We start from the raw sequence: 12151 nt of genomic DNA, 5'->3' as shown, positions 1-12151 counted from the left end.
ATGGCTCTAAGATCTTTAAAGACCCTTCCAACCCAACTGTTCTATGGTCCACTCATTCTACGGTTCTATGATCTTTAAGAACTCTTCCAGCCCACTCCATTCTGTGATTCTGTGATTCTATGCAGCACACTCCTGGCTGGGGAGTGCACTTCCCACCAGCACAGTTCACATCATTCTCATCAACCTATGTGAGTGCTGCGATTTCCTACCGCACACACCGAGGCGGTGAGTGAGTGCTCAGTTTAACCTGCGCTTAGGATATTGCTGTCAGTAAGTGTTTTGTGAAACTTCTGCAATATAAATGAACCAGCTGGTATTAGAAGAAGTGTGAAGATCTTTTTTTTTCTCCTCCAGGTCAGAGAAGGGAAAGGGAGTGGGTGTGTTGCAAGGTTTGACACTTCAAGCCGTGAGATTCGGCGGCTGCCAGCACGGTTTCAACAGGAGTCCAGGCTATTATTGTTCTGCCTTTACTTTCCATGAAATCTGCTGATCCCATCTCACACACCTGGTGGGCAGCTGTCAGGAAGCCCTGCGGGGCCATGGTCCCTCTGCGGGGCAATGCCTGCGGCCGCTGCCCCAACAGCACACGGCTCCCTGCTGCTGCTGGTCCCAGCGGGGCTGGCCCTGCGTTGGAGCCAGCTGCTTGGCTTTCTGAGAGCTGAAAGTCATACTGTCAGCAATATCACAAAAGTGATTTCTTTATCAAAGGTCATTACCAATTATTTTGTAAAGAACTGACGCTTCAGTAATTACCCGATTTTATCTCTCTCTCTCTCCTTTTTTTTTTTTTTATGTAGGTCATTTATATTTCATTATTGTCATGTTATGGCCTATCTGCTTGCAAAGAGGCGTATATTAAAACCAGCAACTTTGCCTTAGTGTCAGAATTATTGCCCTATATTTCATTTGCCATTTTATCTACTGTTCTGGAGAAGATCATAGCTTGTTAGTTAAAGCGTTACATAAACTAACACAGGCACACACATATGCACACTCCTTCATTTCCCCCCAGTTCCCTACAGAGGGCATAGTAAAGAATTTTCTACCCATTTTGTGTTAAATTCCTGAGAGAGGAACCCGACCACACCAGGACTGCAGAAGGCTCTGCAGGAGCACAGTGTCCCTCTGCTGCAATGAAAACTGGCAGTGTTTGGAGATGGCATAAAGCGCACCACAAGGTGCACCAACTGCAGCAGAAGTTACTGATGGATGAAACATCAGCTGGAAACATCCTCTCCAGAATCATTAATGTTGACAAAGACCTCCGAGATCACCAAGCCCATTCACTATTCCCCCCAAGCCCTAAACCTAAATGGAATCAGTGAGTCATTAAGATTGGAAAAGACCACTAAGGTCTCCAAGCCAAACCCCAACCCATCCCCACCATGCCCACTGACCACATTCCAAGTGCCACAACCCCATGGTTCTGGAGCACCTCCAGGGATGGGAACTCCACCACCTTCCTGGGCAGCTGTGCCAATACCTCACCACTCTTTCAAGGAATAAAATTCTCGATCCAACTAGTCCAACCTAGCTAAGAAAGAAATATCAGCCTCCAAAGAAACGTTGTTCCAGAGTAAATCTTCTGAGAAACTATGCTGATGTGTATGCAGGATAACAACACTTTATATTCCCAGGCCTTTATATGCGTGTGTATGTGTTTGTGCACACACTTTATTGCACAAGCATTGCTGCTTTCAGATAAAGTATCCCAATGGGTGCACAGGCAAATAAGGAAATAGCTCCATACACAAACCAGTTTATAGTCCCAGCTGGAAACCATAAGCTAAGAACAACCCCAACAAACCCAAGAACACCCCCACCAAAACCCCAAACCCAGAAAAAGACAGCAGTATTTAGTACAGTCTGTTCACCCACAGTGTTTAGTTTATTATTAACCGCAGCTCCTCTTTATTTCTCTGTTCCTTGCTGATTAGCACTTCCCCAAAGAGATTGTTGGGACTGGCAAATGCCTGCAAACTCCTGGTGCAAACCCACTCAGCACTGCACAGCTGGTTTCTCCACCAGTGCCCACCCTGGTGCAGCAGCCTCCAAGCATGTGTGTGCTGGATGGGAGGAACATGGCTCGTGCTTGGTGGCTTTGCAGTATGGGGCAGGTGAAGGTTGCATTGGTAGTGGGGCTGTCAATCTCCCTTCTACGGAAACTGAGCTTCTAGACAAGAGTGGAGGGAGAAGGAAGAGGAAGCAGGATGAGGAGCCACAGAATGATGCTGGGGAGGCCACACAAGACCAGGCTCCAGTCCGTGAAGGAACAACAATACTGTCGGGTGTCACACTATTGGGCTTCAGGATGCCGATGGTGTTATACTATTGGGCTTTAGGATGATGACTGCAGAATTATGATTATCATTCTCTTTAATGTATGAAATTCATACTCACTAAGACATTGAGGGCTTAGAGATGACTCCATTGTTTATCATAAAGTTTTACAGTTTATCCTGTCTCCTACACGTACGCAAGAATGAGTGAGAAAAGGAAAATAATTTTGCAAACTCACTGCCCGTTCAATCCACATACTTTTTCCCCATGCTTTCTTTAGATCAGAATGTATAGTGAAACACAGTTTTTTCACTGACTAAAAATAAAGAAATCAAATCCCCATCCCAGCATCTTTCCCACTGTGCCAATGCAAGTGAGCAGGTGGTGCCAATCCTGGTCCCAACACAGGATGCACTGAGATGGTCTGTGGCTTCCACATTCATTGGTGGAAATTTTAGACCCATGTGAACATGGGTTCTTGTGCCCCTGGAAGCTTTTTGGGTTTTTGTTGGCAGAGAGGGGACAGCAGGAGGGGCAAACTCAGAGCTGCCACAGCCTGTGAGAGTGGGAACAGGCAGCGGCAAATCACAGCAAAACACTGCTGGTAAGCTAATTCCATAAAGGGGCTGTCTTATGTTATCGGTTATGTTTCCCCATTGCCATAAGAATATTTTAATAATTTACATAGCATTTAATTATAATTCAGTTACCTGACATAAGTAATTCCATTGCCCTTTAATACAACAAATCTCTGGTGTGAAATATCCAAGCAATAAGAGCCGGCAGGTGGCTGTCATTATTCTGCCAACCTGAGCGTCTCCAGCCACACGGGGGGAGCCCCTGGTGGGTTCCACTTTGGGGCAGAGGGGCTCTGCCACCAAGAGGTGGGGGCTTGTGCTTGTCTGCAGGGTGCAGCCATGCCTGCGAGCTAACGAGCTGCAGTCATGATTTATAACCTGAGCACAGAAGCACCCCGAAGAGGTGCATAGAGCCATCACGGGGCTGTCAGAGAGCACTGTTCCTGCCTGACCTCACCCTCCCTCTGTCTGGATGCGAAGCAGGAACACTTAGGAGAGCTGGAAAATAGATGTAATCGCTGTCTTTTGCCAGATGTGTGAATAAAACCAGATGTGACAGATCTGTGAAGAACAACTGCTTGTCAGCTCAGTGCAGGGCTGGGGAAAGCTCAGCTCTGGGAGGAAGGGTCAGCCCGGCACGGCTGTCTGACATGCTTGGAAAAGTAGCTGTGGAGGGGCTGCAGGGGTCTGTAAATCAGTACTGACTGCAGCATATGGGATGGTCCACAGAAAAAATAAAACATAGGAATAAGTGGTGAGCTGGCATATCCCAAAATGAACGTCACCGAGTATGGCTGCAGGTGATGGATGCTGTGAGTGTGAACAGATAATCTGAGGCACAAGACCAGTGCAGGAAGGATAGCAATGGCTCCTGAGATGATGAGCTGTGGTGGGCAGAGAGGGGAAGATGCAGGAAGCCTGGTCTGGATATGGGGATGGGATCCTGTGCCCCCATCCCATGGGGTCCCCATGCCTGGGAGTGGTTCTGCTCCTGCTCTTGACTTTGGTTCCTCCTTTTGCTGCAGGAGATAAAGACTATTGGGAAAAGTTCACTGAAATGAGTGCATCCTCTTCAGGGTGTGCATTCATGGCTGAGAGAGGCGGGGAAATTCCATCCTCCTGTTTGGGGACGAGATCCTCCTGTTTTCAGTGAATCAATCAATAATTCCCACTCACACTGTTAGTGCCCAGATGAGTTTCAGCTTTATTATCCAACTTTCAAATCTTGATCCTGTGCCCTGGTTTGAAGGGACAGGAGTCGTTTACCTAAATATATTTCACTGAATGAGCTGATGGCATCTAGAGTGTTCACTTTACTTGCTGCAAATACTTCTCAGAGCACACCTTTTTCTTACAACTTCCCAATGGCTGCTTGGGGATGCTCTCAGGCTGATGCAGAGCTGTGCCAAAGTCTGTCTGGATTTGGCTCAGGTTGGTGGTGGCATTAACCATGAGAAGTCCATGCTGTTCATGGCACTGATGGACATGGTCAGAAGGCATCATGAGGATAGTTTGGGCTTGGACTTGGCGATCTGTGAGGTCTTTTCCAACCTTAATGATTCCATGATTCTAAAGCTGAGCCCTCATGTTGGCAAAGGTGTGGGAAAAATCTGCAAGGAGAAACATCCTTGGGACTGGGGTTCACTCTTTTCATTGTAAGACTGACACGCAGTACAAAAACCTTCAGAAACTGCTCTCAAAATCTGCAAAGAGAACAGAGCACCGGCTACAAAGCCCAGAGTCCAGAGCCAGAAAACACTTGATTTAGGAGCATGTAGGTACCTCCCATTCCTCCCTTTTCTCTGTTTAGGTTGTGACATACTGCAGTCTCCTGTTTTTGGACACAATTCAAACTGCCTTCCCTGAGAGGGCCCGAGTTTATGTATGCACAGAAGCTCATGTGCATGTATTTAGTATAAGTATATACACATAGGTATGCATTTAGATGTTATAGGGTTCACTTAAGGCATATGTAAAATGAGAAGACATGCCCAGGAATTCCCGTGCACACTCTCTGAAGTTTAAGATGGACTGCAATTAAATCATCTTGCGAAATTTTGAATTAAACGGTAATTTCCCTACAAAAACAGCTCTTGTTAGATGACTTGGTGAAGGAATTTACACAGCCTGATTAACGAAGCAGCTCTGCCTCTTCTTCTGTGTACTGTGAAATAAGGCAAATAGTTTTAAAATATTACGCTCAATTATACTTATAAATCTTGCCCAGGTAATGAACATATTCTTTAGATTGCAGGAGGAGCCGGACACTTATCTTACTCTCCAAGATAAAATACCACATCCATATAATGCATTGCTAAGCTTTCCCTTTACCATAAACGTTGCTCAGAATCCCATTTTCTATTAAATAATAATCACTGTAATTAATAGACTAGTTATTTTATCTCCCTAATCTGGTTACAGTAATTTATCAAAGGTATGTAAATGAACGCAAAAGGAAAAAAAAGAGGAAGAAAAAAAAAGCCGTTCATTATTATTTTCTAAAGGGTACATGTCTCTTGCTGAAGCATGTAAAATGTAATTCTCTTGAACTTAATAAGATACTTGACTTCATGCAATTCTCAGAAAGAAAATCCATTCAATACTTTACTTTTTTCTGTCACACTCAATTTGTTTCACTTACAACTCTCCTGCAGTTTGGGCTCATTAACGGGCTGCTTTCCACGTGCAGCCCTCCGGACCATGACGATGCTTGGGCAGGGGGATGCAGTCCTCCCAGCACACGCTGTGCTCTGTGACTTCTGCCCTCGTGTGGAGGTGTGCATCAGATTTCCCAGCTGTTAATTCAAAACCAGGGAGAATAAGCAGGAAAACATTCTAAGGGTGTAAGGTAGCTGCTGAGAGAGGCAATGTGGGCACCCAGATGAAAGGGATCTGATTAATGACAGCACCTGAGATAAGTGGCACTTCAACCAACTTTAACTGTTGATGTATGATGACATAATGTCCCCTCCAATTAATGACAAGGATATAAAACACCTGTATTTAGAAGAGCAGATGTTGCTTTTATGGTTAAATGCACAGAGAAATTGACTTCCAAAGGACCAATGATAACTTCTCTATTATTTGTTTCTCTATTTGCTGGGCTGCATTACGAGCAGGAATGAAAAAAGAAGTGAGAATCCCTGCTCTTTGCTAACAGTAATTCATGGTTTATCTCAGCCCATCTCTTGGAACCTGGCCTTGCCTCTGTGATCACCCATGTCTAGAGGACTCTCTCCCCCAAAATCACAAAGCAACCTCTGAAATGCTCCTGAGTTTTTGATGTAGTGCAGGAATGATGCTACTCCCACCATAAGCAGACACAAAGCGTGATGCAGACTTCATGTAGCACCTCCTCATTGTTTGCCCACCAAGGGATGTCTGCCTTGAAGCCAGCTCTGCTTCAGCTCTGGGGACAGTTATTTATGCACTGACCCTAGGGAGCCAAATATGCTGCTGGTCAATCATCTGCTCACATCTTTGTTATGCAATTCAGTTGCTGTTATTTCACAGGAAAAAAAAAAAAAACCAAAACAACCAAACCACACTCGTTAAAAAAATTTCCACTAAGGACAAATAAGGACAAAGGATGATTTATCCACAGGATGATCAAAGGATCCTACCCTTCTCTCAGCATTTTGGAATGCTTTCTTCACGTTAGCCACACCCAACGAGAAATAGGTGCTGCATTTCTGTGATGCTCTTCATCTGGGAAGATCCCACTGGAACTGGTTGCCAGGTCAGCTTGGCCTCATGTGGCAGGACCTGATGGGCGCAGGCAGAGGGTGGGTGCTGACCACAGGGAGGGGAGCACAGAAATCATCTTTCCTCGCTGCCTCTCATACTAATGAGCAGATCACACTTCCAGGAATGCCTCCTCCTAAGGTTTAAAATACCGTAGCAGCTTGCGGGCTCTACAGAGGATTTATTTATGCAGCAAGGTTTCTAGCTCTCCCAAGATGTCTGCAGGGGTTACAATAATAGGCACTGTGCTTTAAGTCCCAGCTCCTACCCTTACCAGATCTCCTGAAGATCTTAGGAGGTAAACGAGAAGCAGCAAATTCTCATGGGAGTCAGTAAATACTACAACACATTTCCTTGAAGTAAGCAGCCTATGATCAGCCCTCCCTTTCTTCCTCCTCCGCAGATGAGACATAGAGAACTGCTTTACCAAAGAGGTATTTCCTGGCTTCTGTATCAGCCATCAATTGTGGACATGTCTTCAAACATCTGCAACTGGCAATGCCAGGCCCTAGCTCTCTTCCACCCATTTCCAGGCACACTCCTCAGAGGTACCTGCTCACCATTTCATATCTAGGGCAGTAGATACAATCACTGGGAGCCAAAGCCAAGGCTGAGCCCTGACCACAGGGTGCACATTCGTCATGATGGTGGAGGTTCAGGTTGGATGTTAGGAAGAATTTCTTCTCCAAAGAGCAATCAGGCACAGGCAAGGGCTGCCCAGGGAGGTGATAGAGTTCTCATTCCTGGAGGGCTTCAAGAGCTGTGAACTGGCACCTGGGGACATGGTCAGCAGGCATGGTGGGGGCACACTGGGAATCTGGGGGTCTTTTCCAACCTTTATGATTCGGTGATTCTATGGTTCTATTATGCTGTTAAACTCCAGTCCACCATGACAGCACATATGAGAAACGTCAGCATCATGTTCTATGGGCCACATGTTAGATTTCAAATTATAGTTTCTTCATTTTCAGGCAGAATGGCTTTTTAGAATTAGCATTGAAAAGATTGCAACAAAAACTTGTTTCTTCTAGTATACTAATACTACATGTTTATTTACTGTTTGTTTTTGTTGTTGTTGTTTGTTTGAGGATTTTTTTTGCATCTGCTAAAGCCTTGCCCACAACTGTATGTTTCAAGCACCCTTGACATAGTAAAAAATACCTAAGAGACGTTGTCCCATGACAGCAGAAGAGTACCAGTGCAGTTCAGGATGCATCTCATCATCAGACCACTTTAACTGCTCACCTCACTTCTCAGGCAGCTCTTCTTCCCCAATGTGAAATATGGCCAGAAGCTCAGGAAAGAGATAGGAGAAGTTTAAGGAGAGAGAAAAATCAAACATCCTCTCCGCTGGCCCTGAAGATGGATGAATTAGGGGTTGGCTGAAGTGCCACTCTTTTGCATGGTATGAAATCCCTGTAAAATGGGACAGACACATCTAATTAATCCAATCACAGAAGATATCCTGAGAATCAATTCTGACCACTGGTTTGCCATCTCTTATTTTACTGTCACGTTATTTCACGTTCATCACCATAAATCCTGCTTTGCTTCTAAACACCAAGATAGAATCATGGAATGACTTGGGTTCGAAGGGCCCTTAAAGATCTTTCATTTCCAACAAGGTCTTCAAACACTGTTTTCAAATGTTAAAATATGTCTTGATAAACAACTATACCTAAAATAGAGAGAATTAACATTCAAGAGGGGGAAAGAATAAGACAAAAAGAAAAAGAACACTGCAAGCATGAAATCAGTCTTATGGAAAAAGATCACTACAGCACCTCCAAGGGTGGCTGTGACTGATATGGAACTTCTGTAGCTGATAGCCAGTTCTACAGCTGCTTTTTTGGTTTACAGATAACCCCACTGAGTGCAGAGTCTTTGCATACCAACTCTGTCGTGCAGTAGGATCCTGGAGTTAATTTTGAGGGTAGGTACCGTCTCATCTTGCATGTGGCAGTTGTTACGAGGACGACAGTGAAATGACGCTTCATTGGCTTGCTTTGCATAGAAACATCTGGCTTCATCTGAAGTATCAGGGCTATTTGGGATACTTGGTTTGCATGTGTCCTTTTTGCTTTCATCTGGCTCGTTTTTTTTAAGTATTTGCTGATACACTCGACCTTAAAGATCAGGAGGTAATGTGGTACTTTCCATGCGTGAGAAACCACATCCAGCAACAACAGAGGGAAAAGGAGATTCTTCTGTTATTGAAGACAAGCACGTCTGGACATAGCAGTTACACACACCCCAAATATTTCTGTAAATATTCACTGGCCAAATGATGCTTTGCATTTCTCTGGAAAACTCCGGGGTGCTTGCTCTTTCTCTGTGCTATCTTCCTGCCATTTTTTTCCATATGAGCCAATCACTCCACATAGCACCTAATATCTTGGAGTTAACTGGCATTGGTTTTGCCCCTTTGGCTTTGTTCTGTATGTAGAAATTGAACAGTAAAAGCAAAGCTTCTCCTCCCATACCTACCCTGGCAGGCAGTTGGTAATTGCTCACTGTGCCTTCCCACCTTCCCTCTGTGAGACCTGGGGGCTGCGACCAGGGTGGACACCCCTGTGAGCTGTCACAGGGCATCTCGTTGTGTCTATGAGAGGAAGGCATGAAAGCAAAGAGACATTCAAGCTCACACAGAAGGAACGAAAAATAATGTCCAATTATCACAGCTTTCCTCAAGATTCTAAATTATTGCTTCCATAAGTCAGTCTGGGACAGAGAACTGCATTCATTTTATTCTCCTGAGATTAGAGAAGAAGTTCAAGTTTCTGTTCTAGATAAGTAAGATTTCCTTAAAGCAGTTTAACAGCTGCAACAACAACAACAACCAAAAAAAGAAAAAAAAAAAAAGAAAAAGAAAAAAAGTGAAGACATCCATTTTCTGCAATCAGTCGTACAGTGGCAGGTGCAAGTCAAGGGGCATGGCCTTTAGCAGGACCCAAGGGTTGGCCAGAGCACTGCCAATTAATCATCCAGGAAAATGCACTTGACAGCTTGGAGAAGTCTCCAATTCTCTTTCTCATGATTGCATTGCTAATTTGGTCTTTAAACTTACTAAGAACAGGCGAGACTTAAAGAAAAGCTGTCATGTTTTCTAAAATAATTTCTGTAAGGAGAAGCTTCTTTAAGTTGGTTCTGTCAGTCATAGCTTGTGAGCTGCTAGCATGGCTCAGTAAGAAAGCATTTGAAGAAGCATTTCACCAGCAATGGGCATTCTCCATGGCATTAATCTAGGTGAGCTAATGAGTGTTTTCTTTTACGCATGATGTAAGCCTTTCTTTTGTTTCATCCCAAGTGCCACATAGGACAAATACACTCTGGTGGGACTCCTCCAGCACAATAAAATGGGTATTGCTCTCAGTACAGCCATCCCCTCCTGGACCTTAGAATCACAGTATATCCCAACTTGGAAGGAATCCATAAGGATCATTGAGTCCAACTCCTAAGCTAATCGTTACAGGTCCCCATCCCATTCTGGATTGGACACAGGAGTTAGCATTCACCAAAGTTAAGGGGAAAGAGGGGGTATCCACAGTGTTTCCTCACTGAAAATTGTGATTAGCTTCTGAAGAAATCAATCCAAGAGCCTTATAGTCATGAGATGAGCTCCAACACATCCGACAACTACCAACTAAACGGAGGTGACCAGGAAAAATTTAAGAGGCAACAGTGACCTTAGTGTTTGTGTTGTCTTCATTCTACCCAAGCAGGTGACAGAAAATCAGGATGGCATTCCAGTGCAGGAACAGAAAGGTGGACTGGAGTCACCATGGGGCACGGTGGGGTGGCAAGCACTGGAGTCCTGCACAGTGCTGCTCAGGGCATTACCTGCAAGAGGGCACTGAAACACAACGTGCTGTGTGTGTGTGTGCATGCAAGTGCACACCTGACTGTGTGTGTTTATGTATGTCCTGGTGTCCATACGCACACAATACTCTACACTCACACGTACCCAAAGCATTATATTGTTTTGTGGGAAAAATACGCAAAGCAAAGGCATGACCTTGTGCTCGCAGCATTTAGAGCAAAGCACAAGAGTAGCTTTAGACCGTGTTTTCATATTTTCTCAAAATAGTCAACTTATTTGTTTGATGCCAACATCTCATAGACCTAAAGAGCTCACTGGGGGATTTGGGCACGAGTTGGCACGTGTTACTTCCAGTTTATGTAAGGTCTTACTGCAGTTTCTATTTTTAGCCACGTTAATAAAAAGGATTGTTCATCATTATACCAGCTTAGCAGACACAAATCACATGCCTAGGCAAATCTTAAGGGGAAGTAAGGTGATTCATTCCATTAATCCTCTGCTGCACAAAGTCACAGTAAATCCTGGTTCTCATAAGTGGGTTGAAGGCTGAGACCTTAGGGTTCCTCTGTCTAGCTTTTGGCTCTGTGTGCTTTTGGGAAGTCAGATTTCCATTTCTAATGCACATTACCTTCTCTCTAACCAAAATGGGAAATGGTAAAAAAGAGAGAGAAGAAATGGAGCCTTGTATGAACACATAGGACTGATTGTGAATCAGTAACAGACAAACATTAATAACTTGCAGTCTAAATAAGTACTGAAAAGTTTGAAATCTTTTTTTTTTCTTTTCTTCTTCTTTTTCTTGGAAGATCATAAAAATAAACATGAAAAATATTTTGTGCGAGAAACTGAGCCAGCAGTGTATTATCTCAGCAGACTGCAGCTGGAGAGCAAATGACATGAGTCTGTGCTCTGGTTCATCTACTTCAAGTGAAACACGATGGGGCCAAGTACATGCAGGATATGTACTGGCAGAGCAAGAAGAGGAAGTGCAAGTGGACGCGGAGTTAGCGGGGTTACTTGGGTGCAAAGCAGTGACCAGATACTTTCCTGTAAACAGCCAGGCAGTACGATTTGCATGAACAGAACTGCTGTCAAAGGCGGATTTTTAAACCGAACGAATGAGGAATGATTCTGTTTTCCATAGGCACCTTTTATGTCTTGATGTATTTGCTCGCCTCTTTTTCCTGAAAAACGTGTGCTGTTTGATAAAAAAGGCAGATGGGGTGGGTTACAAAGGAAAGAAAAGTTACTGAAATAGAGGGAGTTTGACAGAGAATGTCTCAAACCCAGAGGGAGCTGATAATATTTCCTCTGAGATCAGTTCACATCAGTGATTAGGTAACTTAAGCAGTGTCTCACAGGCTGAACGCGTTAAGATGATCCACATTGCCCACCCAGTCAATCCTTGACATCTGTCAACAGGACCTACTTCCACTGAGGAGGCCAAGTAGTGCCAGGTGACAAGCAGAGTTTTATCACTGGAACTGTACCTACCTCCAATGGTGGGTGCTGCTACAAAGGCACGGGGAAAGAAGAAGCAGCTATGCTGGTTGTAGACAGTCTTTATGTAACTGAGGAAGGAAGTTTGTCTGTGTTGGGGCTTAGATGAGGTCATGGAACACAGTGAGGGCGGTGAGGCACTGGCACAGGTTGCCCATTGATGTGGTGGATGCCCCATCCCTGGAGAATTTCAAGGCCAGGATGGACCAGGCTGTGGGCAACCTGATGG

The sequence above is a fragment of the Lagopus leucura genome, unplaced genomic scaffold, assembly GCF_019238085.1.
Source record: "Lagopus leucura isolate 7727_CA_CO unplaced genomic scaffold, USGS_WTPT01 27-1_obj-0_obj, whole genome shotgun sequence".
NCBI lineage: Eukaryota > Metazoa > Chordata > Aves > Galliformes > Phasianidae > Lagopus > Lagopus leucura.
The sequence above is the reverse complement of the archived record's forward strand: the minus strand, read 5'-3'. Positions refer to the sequence as shown.